Source organism: Lolium perenne, chromosome 5 (assembly GCF_019359855.2).
Source record: "Lolium perenne isolate Kyuss_39 chromosome 5, Kyuss_2.0, whole genome shotgun sequence".
Lineage (NCBI taxonomy): Eukaryota > Viridiplantae > Streptophyta > Magnoliopsida > Poales > Poaceae > Lolium > Lolium perenne.
In genome coordinates this window covers 224,208,996-224,216,630 of record NC_067248.2, presented here as the reverse complement: position 1 = coordinate 224,216,630, position 7,635 = coordinate 224,208,996, and the positions used below count along the sequence as shown (strand labels likewise).

General features: G+C 45.7%; 1 long non-coding RNA gene across 1 annotated transcript; it reads right to left on the bottom strand.

Moving 5' to 3' along the window:
* Positions 1-3,627: 3,627 nt before the first annotated feature.
* On the bottom strand, positions 3,628-6,543 carry LOC127302073 (uncharacterized). Its single transcript, XR_011745579.1, has 3 exons — positions 6,133-6,543; positions 3,875-5,323; positions 3,628-3,798 (listed from the first exon to the last, which is right to left on the bottom strand). It is a non-coding gene; the product is annotated as an uncharacterized lncRNA (long non-coding RNA).
* Positions 6,544-7,635: the final 1,092 nt, after the last annotated feature.

Below are 7,635 nucleotides of genomic sequence, written 5' to 3'. Positions count from 1 at the left end.
AGGCAAAAACTCCGTTTGGTCACCCGGGGTGTGCATAGGAATGAACCGCATGGTTTTTTTTTGAAACGGAGGCAAAACCTCCACCCTATATTATTAATTAAGAAGAAAGTATTTCGAAAAAAAAATCCGAACACAAATAAGAAACTAGTTTGCCGGTATTAGTTCACCCAAACGCTTAAGGGCTGTGATAATTCACAACCGGCCTTCCTTTTTGATCGCAAACATTTTAATTTTCTTGCCCCAAGCAACATGCTACCCTATTGGTTGTCTGTATTAATAGATTTAGCTACAATAGAATGGTAACCTAATGAACGTATTTAAATTTCACAATTTTTTTGGCTGAGATATATTTTTCTTGCTCCTTATAAAAAATCGTAAATTTTTTAGAAACTTGTGAGAAATTTTGACAGTTTCTTTCCCTGGTGGTGTGTGCTTGTTGTGGAACATTCATGCATTCCACTAGTTCCAGATTTCCAATGTTACGAGCAAATCGAGGGAGGCCATTGGCTTGTGGTTGGGGATGGATCTATCCTTCATCGAGCTCCACCAATTCTTGGCCATGAGCCCCGTCCATTGATTTGGGTGGATATTATGGATGCTCAACCAAGCTTTTGATGCATTGCCAAAATCGGATTGTGAACCGACAATTGTCGAAGAGGTTGCAAACCAACTCCGTAGCTTGCTTACAACGGGCATAACCACAATTTGGCCACACGGCCTCTTTTTGGAAATAGTACGCCGTCCATACTCTAGTTTGCACGAGAAGCCACACAAAAATATTTGGCCTTAGGAGAAGCCCAAGTATACCACAGTACCACACTATCTTGTGCATGGAAGATGTGATGAATTGCACCTCATAGGCTGACTTGGCGAGTATTGTTCATTGGCTGTGAGCTTCCAACTAATCTCATCTTCCATATTGTCATCAAGGTGCCCCTTTTGTAGGCAAACCCAAACATCTACAAATTGTGTGAGATGGTCCATAGATAAATTATCTTCCAAACCCACTTTTCCAACTTAAGTGTTGTCTTTCATGGCTTGTTTAATCTTCTAAGATTTTCTCTGTGATATAGCGAAAATGAGAGGGAACAACAGTATCACCATGGGATTCAGTCTTCGTGTCCATGGTGAGGAATGCATGCAGTCGAGTTGGTCCAGCAAAGAAACCTTCGCTGTGCAAGTCGACAAGACATTCTCGTGGTTCTGGCTGCAGTAGCGCGCGGTTGCCATCTTGACTGCTCAGTATGGTCAACAAAAAGGAGTGACGGCTCAGGTCGGTTGGGCCATCATATATATGAGGCCCTGGTGATCGCTACGTTGGGTCTGAAATCATTGATCAGGTCTACCATTTGTGATGGACCGGGCCTGGTTAAATCCTTAAAACTCAATAGCCCGTTTGCTTATTTGTATCTGTGTACTCGGCCTTTTATGAGGTTTATCCGTAGGATAAGCGCCCGACCCGACCATAACTAATCCCTGACAAGTGCCCTAACAAGCAAAGAGAGAGAAATATATGACCTGGTCCGACTTGCAGGAGAGAGCGCCGCTAGCTGCCTAGCTCGATCGCTCCGCGACTCAACCTCAGTCGCTCCTCGCGCCGTCGCAATCCCCATGCTGTTTTTCCTCACTTTTCCTGCCGCGACTACCCACTTAGCACAACGAAATCGGCTGGTCACTTGCTCGTGCATCCATGCCAACTGCATCAACACTGAATTAATTCATGTTCTTTACAGGTGGTTTCAGTCTGGGTGTTGTTTTCAGATAGAATTACCGTCGCTTTCCTCAGGTTCTTTTGGGTGCCCTGCTACCGCAGGTGCAAACGACGTCGATGCTTGCAGCACATGCATCTTCTAACCAAACTATCCAGCAGGGAACATAGGGCGCCGTTTGGTTGCCTGTGAACCCCTTGGCTCGCATAGAACCAGCAATTTTTAGTCCGTTTGGTTGGCTGAGCCAAGCCGCATTCTTGTATGAACCGGTTCTTAAAGCAGCGTCGGACCAGCCCCGAAGAAACACCTGAAATAGCAGTTTCTCCAGAGACAGGTCTGTTCTCGAGCCTCCTTGACTCCTGTGATGGAACGTCTGCACCTACTCTGGGTTAAGCTCACTCTCCCTTACACTACTCTACACACCTTCTCAAATTAACACAAACATAGTCTGAATCGAAATAAGCTGTACATGAAAAAGATGCGTGTTGATGATAGGAATCAATTTCCACAATCGGTTTCGAGTTTCGTAAGTCGTAAATCGTCAATTTCGTGTATAAAGTTTTGAGCGAATTTTGCCAAATTTATCGCACACGCTCAACCGTTTGAAATTTCCTTTGAAGGGTGGGTTCACCTCACCATTCCGCATGATTTTCATGTTGAAAGGTTTTCTTTTTGGTGGACATAGACGGAGAAATAAATAACTCACTAGTATACTATAATGTGTATGTATGTGTGAGTTTAGTTTGCATTACTTTTGCTCAACTTCTCGCTTGTCATCTTCATAGACGGCGACGTGGTGATGATATGTGAGAAGTGAGAGGTGATAATCCATGGTGGTGTCGGCATGGTGATGTTCATTTTCGTGGTCCACGACGTGATGATGCTTGTGACCGGCGTGACCGACGGTGTCATGGTGGTATTCAGCTTCGTCATCGGCGACATGGTTATGCTTGTGATGGGCGTAAACGGTGGTGTCATGGTGGTGTTTGTCTTCGTGGTCGCAGACGTGGTGATGCTTGTGACCGGCGTGACCGGCGGTGTCATGGTGGTCTCGTCTTCGTGGTCGACGACATGGTGATGCTTGTGGCCGGTGTCACCGATTGCGTCATGGTTGTCTTCGTCCTCGTGGTCGGCGAGGTGGTGATGCTTCTGGCCGGCGTGAACGACGGTGCTATGGTGGTCTTCATCTTCGTAGTCGGCGACGTCCACATGCTTCTGACCGGTGTGACCGACGGTGTCATGGTGGTATTCAGCTTCGTCACCGGCGTGACCGACGGTGTCATGGTGGTCTTCATCTTCGTGGTCGACGACGTGGAGACGGTTTTGACCGGCGTGATCGGCGGTGCCATGGTGGTGTCTACCTTCGTGATCACCGACGTGCCGAACCTTGTGAACGGCGGCGTGAGGCTTTGTGATAGGTGAGGAGGTGAGAGGTAATGTCACCATGTGGATAAGTGGTGAGGCTATTACTCGGCTCGTATGAAACCAAACGGACTGAGCCATTCGTTTCTGCTGGGCCTAAAAATTATGCACAACCTATCAAACAACAGCCCAAAACTGCACCGTGACCCGTTCGCGACGCGCAAGTGCTCCCATCTCGCTGGCGCAGTCATGCAAGGAATCGACCCAGGCAACCAAACGCGCCCATATGCGCTCTCTCTTCGAGGTGATGGTGTACGTATCTAGCTAGAGTATATTCTCATCTAGGAGCATCGATTTGGTGAGATTTGACCATTGTTCGTTTGTTCATAAAGGGGAGGCGAGCACGGATGGAGTACTGGTAGGCGGACCCAGAAAATTTCCGAAGCCTGGGCAAGCCGAAGTGTGACAAAAAAATCTTGCGCACATCAACTATCAGATATGGAAAATAAACCTTCAATACGATTTTTCATGCATATAGATGGACACGGTACATAAAAAAGCATAATAGCACATGCAAATATTCATTGCTACTAAATACTAGATTTTTAACATTTAACAATGGTGGACCAAAAGGCTCAAATGTTCATAAGTACTAGATAATATATATTGAAATTCCAAGTCTCTAACGCTTGACCACAAAAGCTTGTCCAAATGCTCCCAAAAGACTCTACACAATAAAGGAAATTTGAGTTAGGAAATTATATGATGTCCCAAAGAAAAGTAACACAAGATAATAAACATACCGTCCATCATGTCTTTTTAGGTAGATGTCCTTTCCTTGTCTTCATGGCTTGGAACCGTTTAGCAATATCATCACTATCAAGTTCCCTAAATATCTCTACATATCATCAAGTCATTGAACCAATCATTCTTCATCTTGTTACGTAATTTTGACTTGATAATCTTCATTACCGAGAAAGCCCTCTCAACGGATGCTGTTGACACCGGCAATATCAAAGCCAACTCAATAAGTTTTTACACCAATGGGAAAACCAAATGCTTCTCCGTTTCAACCATCTTCATAGCCAAACTTTCCAGATCTTTACAAGTTGAGAAGCCGGAATGGATTCTTACATTGTGAACGTAAGTCTCAAGTTGCCCTCTTATGGTTGCACGGTCACTATTAGAAAAGTCTGCATGTAGATAAGCGAGCAAGCTTCTCCATATCAAACATTGAGAAAGAGTTCTTCGGATTGAGGCAAGAGAAGCAATCCAATGCCTCATTAGAAGCTTCACAAAATCGATGATTCATCTCAACACATATCTTGTCAAGGGCAACATAGAAAATCTCAACTTTGTAAAAATGAAGCTTACTGTATGTCATCCCATCAAGCCTTGATCGACCCTGAACCGGTACTTGCTCATCCATATGTGGCACCGGAATACCCTTGGCAATGCAAAATTGTTGCGCTTCATCAAACAAGGCCTCCCAACCACTTCCTCTCATGGATATTAACCGTTCTTTCACATCCTTAACTAGTTCCATGGCATGAACAATATTTAGATCCTTACTTTGCAAGACATGTGAAAGCTCATTTGTGATGGCAAGCAACTTTATCATAAGCTTCAAAATAAAAGCAAATTTGAAGTCATCCATCTTCTCAATTAAACCCGCCGCTTGTGATAGTCCACGACTCTCATCATTGATCAAACGGAGAATTTCTAATGTTGCCAACCACATATTGTCCAAACGAAGCAAAGTTGTATAATGTGAACCCCACCTTGTTTCCCCGGGCCTAGTGAGACTTGTTTCTTGATTCAAACCTCTTCCAGTAGATATCTCACCACTCTCAAGCATATTCAATATATTTTGATGATGTTTTTCCGTAAGCACATCCCTTCTTTTGCAAGATGCACTTGATGTGTTCACAATCAAAGAGGTGTACTCAAAGAAATCATGAATGGATGAGCAAGATTGAGCAACGGAGACAACAACCAATTGCAAGCGGTGGGCAAAACAATGAACTTAGAAAGCATAAGGATTCTCTTCTAAGATATTCCTTTGTAGGCCATTAAATTCACCCCTCATATTAGAGGCCCCATCATAACCTTGCCCTCGTATTCTATAAATAGATAGCTTGTGATGATCTAGAATTCCAACAAGAGCTACCTTTAGTGCCTCCGATGTAGTCTCACGGACATAATTTATAGAAAGAAATCGTTCCACAACCTTCCCTTCATTGCTCACAAACCTACAACAACATCATTCCAAAAGGTTAAATGAAATTGTGGAACAATAGGCAAATGCAATAATGAATAAGTACTATGTACTAAACTCAACATTACCGCCATTTGCTCTTTCACGGATATATCACGTGATTCATCAATAAGAACGGAGAAGTTCTTCTTACCAATTTCTCCCATAATTACTTTCGTGACTTCTTGTGCACAACACTTGGAAAGATCCTTCTGAATTTTTGGAGAAACCATCTTGCAATTTTTACCATGCCCTTTACCTTCTCATCCTTCCCTTTATACCATTCAACCATCTCACAACCATCTCATGGAATTTTCCCATGTTTAATGAACCAAGAGATTCATTATGGCCACGAAAGGACAAGCCTTGACCAATGAGAAATCTCGCACAATTCATGGAAGAGGTCAAACGGATTTTACATAGTTATTCGGATTTCTTGGTTGCACGAGATAGCTTACTAGATACACTTTGTCTTTGATTACGAAAAGCATCACAATTCAATCTTGCATTATTGTGGTCACTAGTTATGCCTCCAATATGGTCGGGCAAAGCTTTATAAGCATGCTTCCAATCATTAAAACCGGTTTTGGTGAAGACTTCATGACCAAAACGTTGTGTACTTCCCATTTTCTTAAAATGAAAGCAATAAAAACAATATGCCTTATTTTGAGATTCACTATATTCTATCCAATCATACTTGTGATACCAATCTTTTGAAAACCCCTTCGATCCCTTATTATGAAAGTTCACAATTAGTTCTGGCTAATACAAAGAAAAGTAACAGAGAGCCAGAACTAAATTCACCTAGTTGTCTTCTGGCCAGAGCTGCAGAAATTGCGCCACCCCGTCGGGCCTGGGTCAAGCCTCTGCCGGCTGGAAGTCCCCCCCCACCCCCCCCCACCACTTCCTCCCACCGCCGCCGCTGTCGTCACGCCCGGGTCGCCGCCCCCTCTCTTCCGCTTCCGGCCGCGAGCTGCGCCTTCCATCTCCTGCAAGGTCTGCACATCTCCTAATGCAGCTTGATGCATGGGAAGGTCGCCCCCATCACGGGATGCCATCTTAGAACGCCGGAGTTCCTCACCTCGCCGGCTTGCTTCCCCCCGGCGGTCGGCCGGGAAGGATCGCCTCGTACTGTCATCCCGTCATCTGCCACAGGAGTGAGCGATTGGGGAATTGGGATCGATCGATTTGTCGATTCGTTTCCACAGACCACAGATATCAATTGATGCTGGATTGCTGGCCCAAAGTAAGGCCCAAAAGGCCAAAACTGCTTCCCGTGGGGCATTGCCCAAAATTGCCCAGTTTCAAGCCCGGGCAGAGGTGCATCCAGCCAGCTTTTTCCTTCAGGGAAATCGCTAGTTTCACGAGACGACCGACGAAGGGCCATTTCTTTTGGGCTTATGTTTATAGAGAAGCTGGCTTATGGATTTCGGTGGGGAGAAACTCCGGTGTGGAGAAGCTCTAAGAAACTGTGTTGAAACCTTCTTTTCGGCTTATGAAAATTGAGCTTCTCCTTGTGTTGTGTTGTGTTATTACTGTAAAGCCCCTAAAATTCAATTATGGATTTGTCAATACATAATATTGTATTGTTGCTTGTTTTACACATATATAAGAAAGAAAATGTGAACCAGGGTATCCTTGTGATGCTCAGAGAACAAATTTGCAATGTTTACACTATGGTTTGCAAAATCGAAATGGATTGGGATGTGGTGGTTTTGCAAATACACACATGTCGATCGAAGAACTTGTCCTCGGCAGCGGCGCGCGTCCGAGCTAATGGTGGAGAGGCGGCCGCGATTAGTGGAGCGGCGGCGGAGCTAGCGGCGAGGGACGGAAGGGGCTGTGAGTGGCGGGGGTCGTCATCACCTGGTCGAGGTGTCAACGGCGGCGGCGGATCCTTGCTGCGGGAGGACGGCGATTAGCTGTGGGGCGGGGCTGGCTGCGGCTGCAGAGGACGGCGATTAGCTGTGGGGCGGGGCCGGCTGCGACTGCAGAGGACGTCGATTCGCTGTGGGGCGGGGCCGGCTGCGACTGCAGAGGACGGCGGCGGGGCAGGCGGTGGTGGCGAGGGCGGGGCTGGCAGTGGTGGAGCGGCGGGGCCGGCGGCGCGACTGGTGGTGGTTGAGCAATGGGGAGACCATTTTTTCTTTTTCCTTTTCGTTCAGTGACCGACAGCCACTTCGGGGTGGCATCTCCTGTAAAATGAACGCAACTTCTGGGGGACGTTAACATACCGGTTGGGCTAACTTTTTTTTTTTGAAACATCATATATATTAACCTGAGCCAGCAGGCCGCCTCATTAAAAAC